The 21,329-nt window shown below is 36.9% G+C and overlaps 1 pseudogene; it reads left to right on the top strand.

Annotated features, from left to right (window-relative positions):
- The first annotated feature begins 9,925 nt into the window (after window positions 1–9,925).
- LOC100253020 (apyrase 2-like) lies at window positions 9,926–10,836 on the top strand (annotated as a pseudogene).
- Window positions 10,837–21,329: the final 10,493 nt, after the last annotated feature.

Here is a 21,329-nt window from a genome sequence, read left to right as displayed (position 1 = left end):
GACTGAATCCCAAGAAGTGCACTTTTCGAGTGACTTTTGGGAAGCTACTAGGATACATGGTCAGTGAGAAAGGCATAAAGACAAATCCTGATAAGATTAGAGCCATCCTTGACATGCCTGGACCGAGGACTGAGAGAGAGATCAGAAGCTTCTTGGGTAGACTTTAGTACATCAGCAAATTCATTGCCAGATTGACAGACATCTATGAGCCCATTTTTTGACTCTTGAGGAAGAGTCAACCTACTGTTTGGAATGATCAGTGCTAGCATGCATTTGAGAGGATTAGAGAGTACTTGTTATCATCTCTAGTCTCGATGCCTCCTATACCAGGCTGTCCTTTACTCCTATACTTGTCAATCTCGAACATAGCTTTGGGATGCATGTTGGCTCATCTCGATGATTCGAGAAAGGAGCGAGCTATTTATTATTTGAGTAAGAGGATGTTAGATTATGAGATGAGATACGTCATGATTAAGCGCTTATGCTTGGCATTAGTTTGGGCTACTCGGAGACTAAGACATTATATGACTGAGTATTCAGTGCACTTGATATCCCGACTAGATCCTCTAAGATATTTGTTTGACAGGCCTGCTTTGGTCGGTCAACTCATGAGATGGTTGGTACTCCTAATTGAGTTCAATATCCATTATGTCACTCAGAAGTCTATCAGATAGAGCATTGTTGCAGATCACTTAGTCTCATTACCAGTTCTCGATGGTAGAGTTATTGATGATGATTTCTCATATGAGGATATTGTTGCTGTGACTAGTCTGTTAAGTTGGCATATGTACTTTGATTATGCGGCCAACCATTATGGATATGGGATATGTGTTTTGTTGATATCCCCTCATGGTGACCTGATGCGACTCATGGTAGCTTAGCTTTAAAGGCGTATCAACAAAATTTATACCTTAAATACTATTACTAAAGTAGCCAAGCTACTATAGCATAGTGGTTCTAGGATCGTTCACTGGGAAGGGTTTTCGCAAACACTAGTGATATTCAAATTAGAAAAATAGGTGATTTTCTTATGGATGTAAAAGAAGATGTAAATGTTTTAGAAAGATTTAAACTAATCTAAGCTAACATTAAAGACTAAAATGAAAGGGTGTAAAAACAAGTTTCTCAAAGATAGGATAGCTATGCTCTGGCTCTTATGCAAATTGGAAATCTCAGGATAGGCTCCTCGCGTTGGGGTTGCAACTATGGTGATGCTTGCTTCCCGAACCGGTATGAATTTAGCAAATCAAGTTTAAATCCTTTAAAATGGCAAAACAGATGGTAGTGAATTTCATCAATGGTTATTCACCTTTGACTTCCTTTGAATGGCTCGTAAGAGATAACTAATGGTCTAAAGCCAAAAGCTTACCAAATATTGGCAACTCAAAGTCATTCCAGGTGATAAACTCACCTTTCAATGACCATTGAAATTGGTTCTAACGGATTAATGCAAAACTTGGAATTGAAAACCTCACCTTCCAATAGCTCGTAGGAGATAACTAATGGATAGAAATCCAAAAGCTTATCAAGTATTGGCCGTTGGAAGTTGTCCAAAGGAAATAAAAACCAAACTTTGCATTAATGAACCATTAATGAAAAACGACTACCTTACCTTCCAGGTGCGAGAAATTTCCATGGGATTGCATCCAAGCCATCACATAACATCCATACTTTGAGAAACTAAAAGTTTTAGCCAATCATCCTCTGAGGTAAAGCCCTCAGAGGTTGTTTGGCTATTAAGAAAATAGAAATGGGGAAGAACAGGAGAAGAGAGAAAAACAGAGCTTTATATATTTCTAAGTTAATGTACAGAGGATCGATCCCCCAATATCTTTTGGAGGCGTTGTGCACCTCTATGTATAGCAAAATTACAAGATAAAGCCTTATGTCGGCTGAATACAAGGTTACAAAAGGAATTTACGCGAGAAAATATCAAGCTAAAAATATCTGGGAAGTCAGTGGTGCATGCGTGGAGAAACAGAGGAAATTTGGTAAGGTAAAAGGCACCTTGTGAAATTTTCGCAAGGTGAATTACTCATGATGCGAAGTGCCATATTTTTGCATCATGAGTAAATTCACCTTGCCAAATTTGGCAAGGTGCATTTTCACCTTGCGAAAATTGCATTTTGGCAATTGTGCTCGTGTTTCCACTTGAAATTCAAGCCTGTAAACTTCCAAAATCCTTGCTTTAACTTGTCCAAGTAGCTCCTCCATCATTTGGCATGCTTGAATTGATTCATGATTACTACCAAAAAGTGCTATTTTGTAGACCTAATAATAATGGTTTTAAGCACCTTTGTGTAGTAATCATATTCATTTAACCCAATTAATTCATTAAGGTCCTTAGTAATTGGTTTTAACCATTTTGTGGCAAGTTTACATGTTTTTATCAGCTTATGAACCAATTCAAGCATGCCAATTGATGGAGGAGCTATTTGGGCGAGTTAAGCAAGGATTTTGGATGATTACAGGCTTGAATTTCAAGTGGAAACACAAGCACAAGCAATGGAGAAGAGGAAAACAGAGTGAAGAAAACAGCTGCAGTCTTCTTTCGCACTTTTTAAGCACTTCCTAAAGTCCATTTTTTGCATACTATATACCATTTGAAAGCTTAGGAAGTCAAGAATCCAACGCTTCAAACCATGTATGATTTGGAGCTGAAATGAGGAAGATATGGCCTTCAGAAGACAACTGCATCATGTCAAATGACCAATTTCGCAAGGAGATTTTCTTCATGGTGCGAAATTTGGCCACTTCGCACCATGAAGAATCCCCTTGCGAAAATTTCGCAAGGTGGATTTAGGCACATTGCGAAATTCCTTTGAATCCTCTGTTTCTCCACGCACGCACCACCGACTTCCCAAATATTTTTAGCTTGATATTTTCTCGTGTAAATTCCTTTTGTAACCTTGTATTCAGCCGACATAAAGCTTTATCTTGTAATTTTGCTATATATAGAGGTGCACAACACCTCCAAAAGATGGGATATTGGGGGATCGATCCTCTGTACATTAACTTAGAACTATATAAAGCTCTGTTTTTATCTCTTCTCCTGTTCTTCCCCATTTCTATTTTCTTAGTAGCCAAACAGCCTCTGAGGGCTTTTCCTCAGAGGATGATTGGCTAAAACTTTTAGTTTCTCAAAGTATGGATGTTATGTGATGGCTTGGATGCAATCCCATGGAAATTTCTCACACCTGGAAGGTAAGGTAGTCGTTTTTCATTAATGGTTCATTAATGCAAAGTTTGGTTTTTATTTCCTTTGGACAACTTCCAACGGCCAATACTTGATAAGCTTTTGGATTGCTATCCATTAGTTATCTCCTACGAGCTATTGGAAGGTGAGGTTTTCAATTCCAAGTTTTGCATTAATCCGTTAGAACCAATTTCAATGGCCATTGAAAGGTGAGTTTATCACCTGGAATGACTTTGAGTTGCCAATATTTGGTAAGCTTTTGGCTTTAAACCATTAGTTATCTCTTACGAGCCATTCAAAGGAAGTCTAAGGTGAATAACCATTGATGAAATTCAATACCATCTATTTTGCCATTTTAAAGGATTAAAACTTGATTTGCTAAATCCATACCGGTTCGGGAAGCAAGCATTACCATAGTTGCAACCCTAACGCGAGGAGCCTATCCTGAGATTTCCAATTTGCACAAGAGCCAGAGCATAGCTATCCTATCTTTGAGAAACTTGTTTTTACACCCTTTCATTTTAGTCTTTAATGTTAGCTTAGATTAGTTTAAATCTTTCTAAAACATTTACATCTTTTTTTAAAGCTAACATCCATAAGAAAATCACCTATTTTCCTAATTTGAATATCACTTGTGTTTGCGAAAACCCTTCCCAGTGAACGATCCTAGAACCACTATGCTATAGTAGCTTGGCTACTTTAGTAATAGTATTTAAGGTATAAATTTTGTTGATACGCCTTTAAAGCTAAGCTACCATGAGTCGCATCAATTCATAAGATGATAAAAACATGTAAACTTGCCACAAAATGGTTAAAACCAATTACTAAGGACCTTAATGAATTAATTGGGTTAAATGAATATGATTACTACTCAAAGGTCCTTAAAACCATTATAATTAGGTCTACAAAATAGCACTTTTTGGTAGTAATCATGACCACTTTCCTAGAGTTGTTTGTTTGGCATTCTCTGATCGACACCCTAGCACAAACAACATTGTTGAGTATGAGGCTTGTATCTTGGGACTAGAGATAGCTCTTGAGCTCGGGATTAGACAGATGGAGGTGTTTGGTGACTCTAATCTAGTATTGAGATAGATTCAGGGTGAGTGGAAGACTAGAGATGTGAAGCTTAGGCCTTACCACACATACTTAGAGCTACTGGTTAGGAGATTTGATGATTTAAGATATACACATATGCCTAGAGTGCAAAACCAGTTTGTTAATGCCCTAGCTACTTTAGCTTCTATGATTGATATTCCTGCTGATGCCATTGTTTGTCTTTTACTAATTGAGTTGAGATATGTTCCTGCCTATTGTTGTTTGATTGACGAGACAAAGTTAGATGATGGTTTGCCTTAGTACCATGACATATACTAGTTTTTAAGACTTAGTGAATATCTTGAGGCTGTCACAGCCAAGGATAAGAGAGCACTGAGGTAGCTAGTCGCCCAATTTGTGATTTATGGGGAGACATTATACAAACGATTAGTTGATGGGATGCTACTATTGTGTCTACACTACGCCTCTGTCGATCGAGTGATGAGAGAGGTTCATGCGGGAGTTTGCAGACCACACATGGGAGGACATATGTTAAGCCACAAGATCATGAAGACTGGCTATTTCTAGTTGACTATGAAGACAGATTGTTACTAGTTTGTTCAGAGATGTCCAGAGTGCCAAATACATGGGGACCTCATTCACGTGCCACCTTCAGAGTTACATGCACTGACTTCATCATGACCATTTTCAATATGGGGTATATACATCATTGGGAAGATTTCGCTGAAGTCTTCTGATGGTCATGAGTTTATCGTGGTCGACATCGATTATTTCACCAAATGGGTGAAAGTTGCCTCATATACGAGATTAACATCATCTAGGGTTGTTAGTTTCATCAGATCACACATTATCTATCGCTATAGAGTCCCTCATGAGCTTATTTCAGATAGAGGTGTATATTTCAAGGTAGAGGTTGACACCTTGTTGTAGAGATGTAGTATTTGACATCATAGGTCATCTGCATATAGAATAATGGGACAATAAAGGCGAATAGGAATATTAACATGATCTTGGGGAGGATGGTTGAGACTTCTCAGGATTGGTTAGAGAAGCTCCCTTTTGCATTGTGGGCTAATTGGACATCTTTTCGCACCTTTACAAGAGCCACACCCTACTCCTTGGTGTATGGTATGGAGACAATGCTACCAATTGAGATTAAAATGGGTTCATTGAGGGTAGCATTGGAGCAGTAGATTTGAGAGGCAGATTGGGCTTAGACTTTATAAGACCAGCTCAATCTCCTAGATGAGAGGAGATTGAGGGTAGCAGACCATGTTCGTGCCTACCAAAGGAAAATGGACATTGCTTTCAAGAAGTGGGTCAAGCCCAAACCATTACAAATAGGTGACTTAGTCTTGAGGGTCATCAGGGGTTTGATTAGAGATCCTAGAGGGAAGTTCAAACCCAGTTGGAGCGGACCTTATTTCATCAGGCTACATGGTTGATGGATCTAGATGGAAACTAGTTCTCAAAGCCGACCAACATAGATAAGCTAAAGAAGTACTATGTTTGAGACCATGGTCGCAGGATGGGTGGCCATTATTTCAATTAGCCATATACTCTTTCACCATTTTGATATATAGACCATTTCTAGCCCATTGAGCCTCACATGTGCATTATAGACTTTCTTTCTCATTGCCTTGCTCACATTTTTTCTACCGGGATAGGGGCCTTTTAGTGTATGCATGCTTTGTTTAGGAGTTTCATGAGCCTTGGACCTATGGGCACATTTTTCTCATTATTTTTTCCTACTACTACATTATTGCATTTCATCACACCTCATTAGTTGTGTTTTTCATATCCTCGTCTTTATTATATATATTGCTTGTTCTATTTCATCTTCTTTCCCCCCCCCCGAGTAGTGATCCTTCTTAGTTCATTACATGGAGGATAGTCATGTCATTTACACTATCTATCCCATGGACATTGATCTAGAGATCCTCAGTTTGAGAAGGTCATCTCGTCAGAAAGAGTTTTTTCTATATTAGCATTTGAGAGTATGTATGTCCATGTGTGACCTCATCTTTGGAGCTTCTTTTTTTACGTTCAGAGTATGCGCATTTGTATATATGTAAAAAAAAATTGAAAAAGAAAAGAAAAATAATAAGCGCATGTGTGTAGTGTTTTCCATCATTGAGTGTGTATATTGATGTTCAAGGGTCACTTTATTGAGTATGTTTGTTGATGGGAGTTCGTATGTGAGCTTTCTGAGACCCATTATTCTTTGTATTCACTTTGTCATATATTTTGAGAGTGAGATGAGTAGCCTTCTCTTAGGAGCTCTGGGTCATTGTCATTTTCGTCATTACGTTCATTGTTAATGTGACTTCATTTCATGTTTGATTTTGAGAGGATCATCACTCGTCTATGTGTTCTTTGCTTCACCATCATCCTCGCTTTTTGTTTTTTATTCATCTCATTTGTCTCACATCTTGTTCTTTTTTATTTATTTATTTATTTATAGTGACCTATTCCCTGTTCGACACTTTCTTTACATCATCATTACACATCTCATTATCAGTTCAATTTTCTTCATTACCTCTTTATTGATATTATATTCACACGATTTTCTATACATGTTGCATTTCATACATGAGGGCATGGGTTTTGACCATTGAGTATTTAGGCTTAGTTTCTCTTCATTTTTATCTCCCTAGCCTACATTACATCTTGTGTCTTAAGACCACCTTGAGGCCATGGGATCAGATGTAGTCTTTGATTGCCATACAGGGGCATATTTCCTCTTTCGGTTGAGATTTATAGGTCTTCGTGGAGTTACATGATCACCTCCACTTACGAGATACACATTGAGACGATGACATGTTTTTTATCTTATCATGATCCTCTAGTAGAGCCTCTCTTGAGTCATCCAGTCAGGTCCGCACTTTTTGGCATTTAGATGTCATCATGCCTTTCCTTTTAGGATACGCCTCCTTAATCTGTGGGTCTGATTCAGTTTTAGACATGGATGACTAGGATTACACATTTGATGATGGATGATTCGAGGTCATTTGATTTTTCGACCTATCACACATCAGATTCCATACTAGGGCATATTTCCTCTTCGATTGAGGTTTGTAGATCTCCATTGATTTGCATGATCGTCTCCAGTTATGAGATACATGTCGGGCTGATGATTTGCTTTCATTTTGTTCTGATTCTCCAATGGAGCCTTTCTTGAGTCATTCAGTCAGGTCCATATTTTCTTATATTGTCATGATTCTTGGATAGAGTTATCCTAGGTGCATAAACTCTCATATCATCATTTCAGTGGAGTACATGTTAGATCTCTTATACATCCCCGTTGAGTTATTCTTGAGTCATTAGGACGGACCAGATGCACTAGTTGCTATATTAGGGCATATTTTTCTCTTTTAGTTATAGAGATGATTGTTTTTTCATAGACTTGTTACAATCTTCATTACTCGACCGAGGGATATTTATTTGCATTACTGGTCACTATTTCAATGATTTTTGTTGAGATGGGTCTTCAGTAGAGCACGACATTCGACTTTTGACTGCCCCACTATCCATGACTTTTCAGTAGATTATTATGTTGAGATCGTGGTAGTTACCCTAGCAGACTATTCTCTTAAGGCTCCCTAGTGGATCATTGATACGTTCTCATTTGGTGTCTCAGCTAATTCGTGTCCAACTGGTGCTCCTTGATTGAGGGAGTAATCAACAAAATTTATAACCTATTACACCATATACTAGGGTAGCAAAGAAAAAGCTACTATAGCATAGTGGCTCTAGGATCGTTCACTAGGATGGGTTTTCACTTCACAAATGATATTAATTCAAAGTTGAATTGGTGCATTTTCATTTCAAGTTTAGCTTTAAAAGAAAACATAAACTTGAGTTGGAAAAGATTTGGTTTTAAACTAACCACAAATAGTAACTGATTTTACTTACAAAGAAAAGTGTTTCTTGGAGTTTCTAATCACTAGGCTCAGATTCCTCATACAAAAAGGGAGTTCCGGTCACTTGTTTCTTTTCCTCGCATTAGAGAATTAACATATAGTTAATTCTCTAACCGGTATTGTACAGATGCTTCCCATTAATGGGTTCAAACACTAAATCCCTCTCACTAATGCATCTTGCAATGGCTCGTGCCTCTCACCTAGCATTTGCCATTCAAGGTGATCTTTAACCTTGGATTACCCGTCAAAAGCTCGCAAGAGATAACTAATGAATGTCTCCTTGGAGTCCAAAAGCTTACCAAGTGTTGGTTATTCTAGAAAATCCTACCTTCAAACCACCTCCCAAAAGCTCGTAAGAGATAAACTAGTGCATCTCTATGGACGGAGATCACTTGCCTTACCAATTGTTGGCTCAGGTGAATTGAAGACGTTTTAAGTTAACTAAAAAGATAAAAACCATTAACGGGTCACACTTTCTCCTCATTAAAAACTAAAACAACAAAACTTCCAATTTATGCATGTGAAAACTTACCCGGCTTTCTTCACTCCAAGAGACGAAGAGCCTAGCCTCTCATCATCTGAGGAATGTAAAAAATGGGTCATGGATATGGTTAAAAGTGAATTTGGGCTCACGAATATTGAGGGTTGTTGAAGCTTATTATGGTGGTAAGGTTTGAGAAGCTGAACAGAGGGTGAAGATGTTAAAGGAAGAGGAGATGAAAGAATGTGACTAGGTCATTATAGCATTGAGAAAGATGTGAGAACATTTGGCAAATACCTAGGTATGAAAGTGATACTGCTTGTCATAGCTAGGTAGCTTCAAACATGTATCTGTTGGGCATGTGAACAAGAAAAACTGAGTTGGGATAGCCTTTTTTGGAGGCCATATAAGAAATTTCAGTGGGCATTCCAAGTTCATTCAACCTCTGGGTGCCTTTGTTGTTAAGAATCCCTAGTTTCTGGCTCTTTTAATGACATTTGAATAATTAGCAAGGTTGATGAGATTATTTTGGTATAGAATGGCTGTTTGATGGTGGGGAATGGAAGCTTTCTGAGGGAGATGACATGCAATCAAAGAAGACTGAAACACTTTTAGGTCTCCCTCTTTATTCTGTTTTCATCTCCAAACTTGGCAGAAAATGAAGACCAGCATAATAAAGTGGCAGTAGCAGAAAGTTGTTCCATTAACAGCCATCTAAGTGGGATTGTTTGGTCAAGAGCTATATTCATTCAGCACAACAATGTGATGGGAAGCCTTAATTCAATCACTAAATTTACTCTCCATCAAACCCATGTACTACCTTCATTTCCCACTCAACTTCTTTCATCTACACCCTAAGCCCTCACATACACTCAGTAGTGTGTGGCCACCTTCTTGGTGAGCTAGTTTTCTTAAGCCTGTGTACCTTCCATGTTTGTTCCACCACCCACTCTCCCATAAACCCTTTATTTTTCATCCCCATCGTGCATGAACCCTTATGTACATCTCTCCATAAGTCATTTCACTAATCAACCTTCATACCCACCAATACCCATCACCATTCATATTTCCATCTTCTAATACCCATTAAACCCACTTCTCTCACTACCTTTCATAACCCATTCCACCATTCATTCACCACTTGTTTATTTTCTATCTTCCCACGTACATGAAGTCTCATGCACATGGTCACCTTCATCTCACCATCCTTCTAATCTTCATACCCCAACATACCCATTGCCATGCCCATCTCCTTAACCTTCATGCCCACCACCACGACTTCTCGCTCTGGTGCTTTCCAACAACACCCACCGCAAGGCTTCTCCTCACTCCCAATCTAGGGCCTACATCGTCATCTTTAATGCTGACAGTTCTGGTAATCATGTCCACGTTTTCTATTTCGACAGCAATTTGAATCTTGTCCACATTGGAAAAGATCTTGAGCTTTTCATGTAGACAAAACTAGGTTTAAGCGCGTATCCAACAGAATCCTAGAAAGTTGCAACACCTCTACTGCCCCTTTTGGATAAAGCTGAAAATGTTGTACCAGCAAATTATGTCGCAAGACACCGATCAAAGTTGGGGTAACTACTAGTTCAAGGGCATTGGGAATTGATACATCTGATAGAATTTTGCAAGTGATCAAAAATTTTCTTAAAGTCAAAAGCACCCTAAAATCCAAGCCAGAATGGGTCACCATCTTAGATGGAATGCAAGAAAGTCCTTTTTAATGGGTGACCATAAACTATCTATTAGGGAATTTGGAAAGGAAATACTCTCATACAGTTGGAGTGGTTGATCTTGGAGGTGGTTCTATTCAAATGACATATGCCATCTCAGAGATAGCTACTGAAAAAGCTTCAAAGATCTCAGATGGAGATGACACATATGTTAAGGAAATGTACCTCAAAGGAGGAGAATACTTCCTCTATGTTCACAGTTATTTGTACTATAGTCTATTAGCAGCTTGAGTAGAGATTCTTAAGGTTGAAAGTTTTGAGAATCCATACTTGTTGGGTGGCTTTCATAGGACATGCACATATGGAGGAGCGACTTATGAAGCATCAGCTCACCCAAGTGGCTCAAGCATGGAAAGATGCAAGAGGGTGGCTTTTAGGGCTCTCAAAGTTAATGAATCAACATGAACCCACATGAACTGCACATTCGGTGGGATATGAAATGGTGAAAATGGTGCGAAAAAAAACTTTTGCAGTTCATTGAATTGGTCTCCAGAGACAAGCATAGGGAGGAGAGTATAACAAAAGATGCAGTTGCAGTGATGGGTGATCTTGAAGACACACTTGGTTTAAATATGAAGATACTCTTCAAAGACTGTACATTCTGTGAAGAATTTTTGGGTGAGTGCCTTGAATAAGATGATGAACAACTCAAGGAGACAGCAACCTGGACCCAAGAGATGATTAGGACGACAACAAGGTCACCTGCAACTCAATAGTTAGTTGAGATTAAAACCATTGCAAAGCAATTACATTTTGAGATATCAACCTTATTATTGCATGGTGGAAAGGTGATAGAAGCAGTTAAATGGTTTCGCCAACACAATGTTTCTTGCAGAAAGCTAGTGGGAGCACCAAAAGTCATATTTCTTCATTGGGAATGGATGAGTAGGCAGTTTTCGGTGTTTTTTGAGTTACTAGAGACAAGCTCTGTAACCATTCAAAGCATTTTGTCTTTAGTTTTAGGCACTGCAGATAACCCTTTGACCGGGTGGGAATTGATTCTAACTTACCATTATCAGCTTGCAGCCCACTACTTGAAGGAGAAGAGGTTATGTTTGGAACTTGCACCGTCAATGATAGAAACTATTGGTGAGATTGATGGCACTGCTGAATCCGTGTTTCCTTCGATTTATGTTGGGGACAACTATGTTCATCGTCTAACCCAATATAAAACATATGGAAATCTAGTTGAGTTGAATGCTCATTGTGTGTATGCTGATCATGGTTGTGGAAGTTGTGATTGTAACGATGATACTAGAATTAGTGAGGCTCTTTTGAACACCAGAGTTGAAGTTATTGTCAATAAGTACAATGATCTCCTCACCACCCAACTTGAGAACCAAAAATTGCATTTTGAGTCTCTACTGCTAGAAGTCAAAGAAGAACTATGAGAGGGAAATTTCTAAACCAATTGAGAAGATTGTGACTTCGAAGCTACAGAAGTTGCTAGCAAACCTAGATTTAAGTTGCTGAATGTCAATGGTAATTTCACATTGAATGAGAGGGATTGCTAAGTCGATAAGAGTGTGCATTCATGGAGAGTGGCAGCTGCAATCACCAACCTTACAGTACAGTACTAGTGACACCCCGGGCCCACTCCTACAAGGCCATGCATGGCCACCTTCCTAGGCCCATTTTCGAAGCCCATGTGCTTCTCTTCCTTATCCTCATAATTGATTTTTGAAAATTCAGTTTTCAAATAATTTAGCTTAACTTTTCATTCTTCTTTAGAGTTTAGGATTCACCAAAAGTCTCATTTTTCAATAAAATTTGCTGCCATTTTCTTCGGCAAGCAATCTTCACATCTTCCTTGATTTTTAAATTTTTTAAAAATAAACATGAATTTAATTTTGTAATTCTAAATGATGGAATTTATGAAATTGATTCATGTGGAAATAAATTGGGCTTTGGTGGGGGCCTAACATTAGTGATGTTTTCTTTAAAAAATAAATTTGAGTGAAGTGTTATGTGTGCCATTAGTAATTTCCTATCCTGTTTAGTGATGCATGTGACATATTTTATGCTCATTATTTTGCACTAACCCCATGTTATGATAGTGCATTATTGTTTGCTGCTAAGGTATGCACACGGTCTCACTTTGACCATTCTTCATGCATGTTTGGCTTCTAGTGTAATATCATTTTGGGTAACTCTTGATCTAGTCGTTAATTGTCATGTCTGCTTTATTTTATTTAGTAGAGACCCATTTTAGGGGCTTAGAGGGGTGTTACGGTTTTTTACTGTACCTTCCCAATAAGTAACCTAACCCCGGAGCCCAGATTTGGTTTTTCGTAAACCATTTTTTCCAAATAAGGAGTCACACTTAGGGTTTTCCTTCTTATTTTATTTTCTCTTTAAAAATAAAACAAAAATAAGTGGTGACTCGAAGTCATTTTCTAAAAAAATAAATCTTTTTCAAATAAAAAACGAGTACGTGATTCGTGCCCAGTCGGTGTCTCAACTGATTCATGTCCATCTGGTGCTCTTTGATTGAGAGAGTAATCAACAAAATTTATAACCTATATCACCATGCATTAGGATAGCTTAGCTAATATAGCATAGTGACTCTAGGATCGTTCACTGGGAAGGGTTTTCAATTCACAACTGATACCAATTCAAAGTAAATTGGTGCTTTTTCATTTCAAGGTTAGCTTTAAAAGAAAACATAAAGATGTTTGAGTGAAAAGGGTTTGGTCTTAAACTAACCAAAAAGAAAGTAATGGAAATTACTTATGAAGAAAAACATTCCTTGGAGGTTTAGGTTCACAGGGAAGGTTCCTTATGCAAAAACAGAGCTCTGGTCATTTGGTTCATTTCCTCGCATTAGAGAATTAACATATAGTCAATTCTCTAATCGGTTTTGTACAGATGCTTCCCCGTAATGGGTTCAAACAATAATTCCCTCTCACTGATGCACCTTGCAATGGCTCATGCCTATCACCTAGCACTTACCATTCAAGGTGATCTTTAACCTTGGATTACCCGTCAAAAGCTTGCAAGAGATTACTAATGGATGTCTTCATGGAGTCCAAAAGCTTACCAAGTGTTGGCTATTCTAGAAAATCCTACCTTCAAACCACCTCCCAATGGCTCACAAGAGATAAACTAGTGCATCTCTATGGATGGAGACCACTTGCCTTATCAAGTGTTGGCCCAGGTGATTTAAAGGCGTTTTAAGTTAACTAAAAAGATAAAACCATTAACGGGTCACACTTTCTCTTCATTACTGGCTGAAACCACAAAGCTACTAATTCTTGCACTTGGAACCTTTCCCGGCAACCTTAACTCCAAGGAACTAAAAGTCTAGCCACTCATTATTTGAGGAAACATCCTCAGAGCTTGTTTGGCTAGTAAGAAAATACAATCAAAATGAGAAGGTAAAGTAGAGAAAAAACTCTGTATTTTTCTTCCTTTGAAAACTATACAAAAGTTTCGTCGTCCCGAGAACAAGCTCCCGAGAGATATTTATATGAAAATTACAATAATAATATCTACAAGGTTATTCATCCTTTTTCCTAACTTAATAACTAAGGAATCCTATAATTGGTGGGTTACAAGGAGAGTTTGGGGATTTAGACATCAAATATCTAAAGCAAAATATCTTAAAATATCTAAAACAAAATATCTCAAAATATCTCAAAATGTTGGTCGCACATATCGGGAAGCTTCAGGAGACATCGCGGCACTGTGCAAAATGGCTGCGAAACTCTCTGGGTAAGCGCTATAAGCGGATCCGGATATGTGTGACCGGGCAAGTTGAAACGCTCTCCTCTCCCATCGTCAAAATTCCAGATGTGAAACATCCAGGTGTAATGGCGGCGGCAGCAGAATTCCGGATGTGGACATTCGGGTGGAATGGTGGCGGCAGTAGAATTCCGGATGTGATACATCCAGGTGGAAAGTGGCGGCAGCTGAATGGAATGGTGGTAGCCGGATGCAATGGCGGCAGCCGGATGGAATTCTTACCCGGGTGGAATGAGCTATGATTCCCGTCCAGGTGGAATGAGCAGGATCCCACACTCCTTGTATTCTAGATTTGCTTATGGATTCCAAAGAACTCTCCTCAATCTCGGATTGCTTTGGTGATAAAAAAGTTATCAAAACACCAAAACTTAACACAATTTGATTAGAATTAATTGCAAGGGTCCTTAATATGTTAATTCGGTTAAAAGGTGATAACTACTACTCAAAAGTGTTTAAGAGAGTTAATTACAAGCTATGAAATAGTGCTTTTGAGTAGTAATCAATACGCCATCGAGTGGAAGCGCATAAGTAGAAATGCAAGGTCCACACAGGCCTTCTAGACCACTTTACACAATCATGCAAAATTTTTGCATGACTGTGCCAATTTTTTGAAACATCCTACAACTAATATAAACCTCCGATTCATTTCGCATCATTGTGCGAAAATAGGCCCTCATGCCAAAACACTCTATTTTCTTCCTACCATTTTTAAAAATTCTCTATCTGAGAAAGATTTACAATTGGTCCACGAGACACTAAAAAGGTAGAAGAGGTAGAGGTAGAAGACACTAAAGAGAAAGATTTACTTTTCTCTCTTCCATGCCTTAGACCTTAAAATCATATAAACAATCGAGTACTCTCTTTGTTTTTGTTTTTCATAATTTTAATATTTTCTTGGGCACTCTCAACATTTTGGGCATTCCAAGTATTCAATTTTTCACTCTTCTCTCTTTCTAATTACAAGATGAATTTGGATTGAAAATAAGATTAAGATTAGGGTTGAGAAATTGTATTTATGATTTTCTTTGAGAGGTTGTTGTAAATTTTTTTTTTTCAAATTTCAGACAAACTGATATTATCTGTTCCATTTATTATTCAAGTCATCAATTTTTCTATCATGATTTTTGGTTCTTTCTCATTACAAATGGGGCATTATAAACAAAAATCAATTGAATTTGAACAAGAGTTTATGGAGATCAACAATGGAAATGGAGATGATACCCCTCTTGGATTTCCCCTTTCTAAACCTCCTGCTTAGAAGTATGTTGCAAGAGCTTCATTAGATAAAGGTAAAGTTAAGATGTGCATCCTTAAGAAATTACCAGCGAAGAGAAAGTAAATTACCAGTGTACAACAAAATCCTCCATTTTTTTGGCATTCTTTGCTACTCCTATAGGTTAGGACTTTATAGCTCAGTTTTCCATTTCTGGAGCCCTTGTTCCTACTCCTATTAAAAAATCTACACCTCCACAAGGTCGAACAACTCAATTTCAATTTACAAAAGCCCTGAGAAAGAAAATAGCCTCTAGTACACGAGAAGACTACTTGGGTAGAAACTTCCATGAAGAATGCTACTATGATTTCAAGGCATTTGTTGCATCCCTTCTAACTTAATTTTCCACTGAGTCATCGATATTTCTTAAAGTTTTTCATGAAACATGAATTTAATTTGTTGCTAAAATGGTCGAAGTAGTTTGTCGAAGTCAATCTAGCAATACACATGCAATATTGATAAGAGAAATAGATTCCAAATTCTGGTTTCTAGATCATGTATTGTGCTCCAATGTTTATCCTTGCCAACACTTAATGCAAATGCAAGAAGAGACACTTATGACCTTATTCCAAGTTGTTAGTGGGTAGTAATGAACACCTGCTACTTATTCTATTTTGAAGACAAGGTACATTGAAAAAGTTGCAAAGAGCCAAGAAATATTTATTATTCTTCCCTCGGGTATTGTTATTGTACTATAGTTTTCCTATTGAACTTGGACAAGAGAAAAAAAAACATCATTGTAGGGAAGTTTACATTGTTTCCAGATGGCAAGGAAGTGGGACTAAGACTAAGTCTACATTCACAAATGCTTTATTAAGTACTAGTAATGAGCATCATTATGTGTTATCTCCATATCTAATTATTAAAGATTTTAGTGATATAAAGGATACATCCTCGAGACCACCAGAGGTTGCCTTTAGTTCTCAAAATCCTGTTGCATCCTTCCATTTTTCAACTAGTTTTTCCTCCACACCGAACATAGGTCTTTTATCTTTTGCTAGCTATATACACATCTCAACTAAGGCTTTCAAGCAACCATTAGGTCGATTAGACATGATTCAAGAAACTCAAGCAAACTCAACAATAAGTTGTCTAAAGAGTTGATGACCTCATAATGATTGTCCAATAGTATAAATCTTCTTCTAAGAAGTTAGGTAGTGGTAAAAAAATCTTCTTCCAATAGTATAAATGATTATCCACCACCTTTAGGGCAAATATTTTAGGATTGCACATTGGAACAACTCCATTTCCTTCCATTTATACCTTTACTATCATGGCTACTACTTCCACTAACATAGTGACGCATGATGCCATTCCTCAAGCCTTCCAAGCTATAAGAGACTATTTCTTCATAAAGGGAGTCCATACTGCCTACCACTACAATGGCACTTTCAGAGATTATCTCTTCTCATCCATCTCTTGTTTAAGGATAGCGAGTGTCCCTCTACATTTCTCTTTGACCATCACTTTGTCATTATATATACACTCCTTGACTTTTTATTTATTTATTTTTATGTTATCGTATTCACTTTTTGCTTCCTTCTTTTCATAATACACTTATACTTTTATATTGTTTTATTTTAGCTATAGGAGCTAAAAAAACAATGCTTTGCAAGTACCTTTCTTTGCATTTTCTCAATTAACATTAAGGACAATGTTTAGTTTGGTTGGAGGGAGGGTAGAAAAGGAAGAGAAAGGGATTTGGTGATTTAGAATTGCTATATATATATATATTGTTTTTCTTTGTTTTGTTTATGATAGTTTGCATTAGTTGGTTTTTTATTTTTTAGACTTAGTTGCTATTTTTTATTTATTTATTTATTTATTTTAGGAAACCATAGCACTTGTGTTTGATGAATGAGTACACCTAGTGTGAAAGAAGTCGATTTGGATTACTATCTAATTTGCTTGATCTTATAAAACTTGTTATGTGGATTAAAGTTGATTTTGACTTTAAAGTTCTAATTTTTCCTAAAGGTCATTTCTAATTGAGTCTTAACACATATTATGCACTCTAAACCCTTGATATAAGATGAAAAACTAATCTAACCTTGAGACTTGGACTCAACTGTCTCAATAGTTTGAATTACTTTCAAATTGAGTTGAGGCACCTTGAAAAGAGGCCAATGTGCCCAGCTTGAAAATAGGAAAAAAAATGAAAAGAAAAAAAAAAGTTGATAAATAAAAAGGTTGAGTTATGTTTGCCTTAAAACCCGAGCAAGGTCTAAAGAATATATGACACAAAGGTCTTTAAAGCCCAATGCCCTAAGCCATTTTGGTTGGGAGTCATCAACCTCAATGCTCACTACATGGGTGGATGGGTGGAGTATGAGCTCAATTTTAGGTGTTAGGGCATTGTATCCTAATTTGCGGAGTTTAGGGTAAAGTCCAAGGAGTTAGTGGTTGAATTAGTCTTATAAACTTGGTGTCCTATGGCTTATGGTTGGGAGTCATGAATGAATCCCCACTACATGGACTGTATACTTAGAGGCTAGTTTAATTACACTCAATACTAGTTTGGAAAGATCGTTTTGGGGAATGAAAATTAATGTCTTTGATACTTTGATTTGCATGATATTTTTTCTATTAGAGATAGTAAATGAGTTTGGGATTTTGATGATACCTATGGATGGTGAGGTGTGTTTTGTTATTAACCATTTATGCCATGGGATTTTCAAAAATATTTTCCAATTAAGTTGTATAGTTTTTTTTTTATAGCTTTTTTTTAGTGTTTTTCTCTTTCTTTTTGTTATACCATTGCTAAGGGACTAGTAATGTGTTGGTTGGGAGGAATGATTATTAATAAAAAAGAACACATTTTAAATAACAATTCTTATGAATTTCATACATTTTAAGTAATAATTATGCCTAAAATGCTCAATTAATACATTGTTGCCTTTGCAAGAGATACTAACAATTTTTGTGAAGTTTTGAATCCATCTCAAGGTGATTTTGATGCATTGAGCAACAAAAGAGATAAATGGAATTAAAGAGGGTGAATAATGTGGATGATGATGATGAAGCAATGTGATTAGTTTGGAACGGGATTTTAGGCTAATTGGAGGTAGTTAAGGTGAGATCCAAAGAAGAAAATAGAAGAAATGACAAAAGGAGCTCAAAAATTAAACGTTATAGGTTCACATGATCATGAGAAAATTTCACATGACTATGCAAATTGGACTAGAGGAGGGATTTGTGTTGCAAGCTAAGGAAGATGTCTAAGTTGATTTTGCATGAATATGCGAAATTTCTTACAACCATGTGAAATGGTCCAGGAAGTTGTTACTACTGCTATTGCTCCACTGATTTCGCACGACCATGCGAAACTAATTTTCTTCATGCAAAATGGTTGAAGTATAGGACCTTGGGCTGCTACCAACACTCTTAAAAGCAATTACTATCAGGAAAGGCACATACCCTAGACTTATAGTGTATTCACCCAAGCCCCCACAGCATTTGAACACAAAGGGAGTTGATGGACACGACCAACCCTCTGATCTGCCAACAATTTTCCCTGAACTCATGACCTCAGCTCTAATACCACTTGTAGGACCTAAGGCATTACCAACTCTCATAAAAGCAATTGCTATAAGGAAAGGTGCATACCCTAACCTTATAGTGTATTCACCCAAGCGCCCATGACATTCAAATACAAAAAGAGTTGATGAACGTGACCAACCCTCCGATTTGCCAACATGAAGCTCATGCGAAATGGTTATTTTGTTGCTAAACTCCATATTGTTGAATTGAGAAGGTTCCAAAAGACGTTTTAGATGATGTTAAGTGCGACATATAAATAAGAACTTAAATCTCTCATTAAAGAGCTTATTGACACTTTTGATTGTAGAATTTTCTAGATTCTTTCTTAATAGAATTCTCTATTTTTCTTCATTTTCTTACTAGCCAAACATGCCTCGTGAGACCAAATCTCCAAGCATGAGAGGCTAAATTTCGTATTTCTCAAAGGAAGGGGAATCTAGAGGCAAGATCCATGGTGAATTAGAGAAATGAGCATTAATTTCCAAGGTAATTTGATCCAATTAATTGATTACTTAAATTTTGGAATTTTTCTCTTCAAATTATCTTGAATGACTATTACATTGCAAACTAGGTAGATTCATTAAATTCTTAAAGGTAGATTTGATGAGATCAAATAGTTGCATTGTATGAATCATTGGAAGATGATTTAAGATGAATTGAATATATAGTTTAAATAGATTTCTTAGATTAAATAAACTAATTTGAAGAGAAATTAGGTCTAGATTTACAACTAAATCTAAAATAAGTTTAGATGAGAATTTAGGTTTTCAATCTAACTTGATGAAAAATAGATCTCAACATCTATTCACCATAGAAATTATTTTCTAGAAAATCTTAACTCTAAGATTCATTTTCTTTATTGATTTTCTCTTGTTTTACATTTTATTGTTCTCTCAAAATTGAAATCATTACCATTTTGATTTTTTATCATGAATTTTGCTTAATCACAACCATTTCTTTTCCCTCATTCAAGCCTTAATTGTTAATAATAATCCATCTTAATGGACGATACCTAAAAACCACCATACTAAGGTAATTTATACTAAAACCATTTTTGATCGGGTACAAACTACTTTAGAATAGTGAATTAAGTTATAAATTGTGTATTGATGTGATCAACGATGAAAAATCTATCGATCAACTCTCATCATGTTCTACAAGTCACGAGTGTCTCCTTTAAATGATTCACTTTTGTTATGGACCTTTATGAATCATACAATAGAACTATGTGTAACTCAAGGATTGAAGCTGTGATCTTAAGAGGTCAATAACACATACCTTCTTAGATTATGAATACTAGTTCATGGGGATTTTATATGCAATGGATAGTAGGTCATAAACTCTAGTTTTATCTTGTTATAATATCATAGCATACTGGAGTGCAATTAACTCTCTATAGTAGGATATTGAGTCAACTTTAGAATTGGATTATAAGGGAACTAGTATTTTCCTATATGTCCTAATGGTCCTTACTTGAGCTCATATTCCATTATGACACTTTTATTAAGGGATTTTTGGGTTCCTAGTAGGAAAACTTATTATAATTCATTCTAAGTCTTAATGCTATGTGTTGGGATTGAGCTTTTAAAAGCAAGACATGATGTAACAAAGTTAGACTTAACTATCCCCTTATTATCCTTTTGGTGTATTGACATTGATTTTAGCATTCAGTCCATGTCTCTTAAATTGTACATGACTTAGGTTAGGAGTTGCACAAAATATACAAGTCATGGGTTCCTTGTAAGCACATAAGTTGTCCATAGCTGGTTCATGGATTTGGACAATCCAATAGAGACTGTAGTGCACCATCTCTTAATTAGAGGGATGACTTGTCTTGGTCGTCGAGATGGGTTTCCCATGGTGAGTGCACTAATGTATGTACTGTACATTGGGCAAGACCTACGGTGAATCATGACGCAAGACTATTAATTGCCATGATTCACCAAGCTACTATACTGCATGGACTCTCAGCCTTGATAGGATATTGAGTCTATGCCAAAATCAATAGAAGGCTTTAACATATGGGTGAGACCCTAAGTGGTCATATATCCCTATGGTTTGGGTCACTATTGATGGTGGTTGGTGACAACATGTATTCTCAATAAAGGCACCATGATATTTCCTGGGATTGAGACAATGTGTCCCATTGGGTGATCCAAAGGACATGTGATCATGAAATTTGTGGTCATAGTAATTCCTTTAGTGGAATTTGACATATGCTCCTTAGAGTTAGAGTATGTCAGTTGATCACATAATAAGTGGGATCTGTAATTCAAGGATTTGAGATTTAATCTTGATAGATGATAACACTATCTTGTTAGATTATAGATACCAATTCATAGGGAGTTTGCATGCAGTGGATCGTAGGTCATGG

Source organism: Vitis vinifera, chromosome 1 (assembly GCF_030704535.1).
Source record: "Vitis vinifera cultivar Pinot Noir 40024 chromosome 1, ASM3070453v1".
NCBI lineage: Eukaryota > Viridiplantae > Streptophyta > Magnoliopsida > Vitales > Vitaceae > Vitis > Vitis vinifera.
Note: the sequence above shows the minus strand (reverse complement) of the source record. Positions and strands in the feature narration are given on the sequence as shown.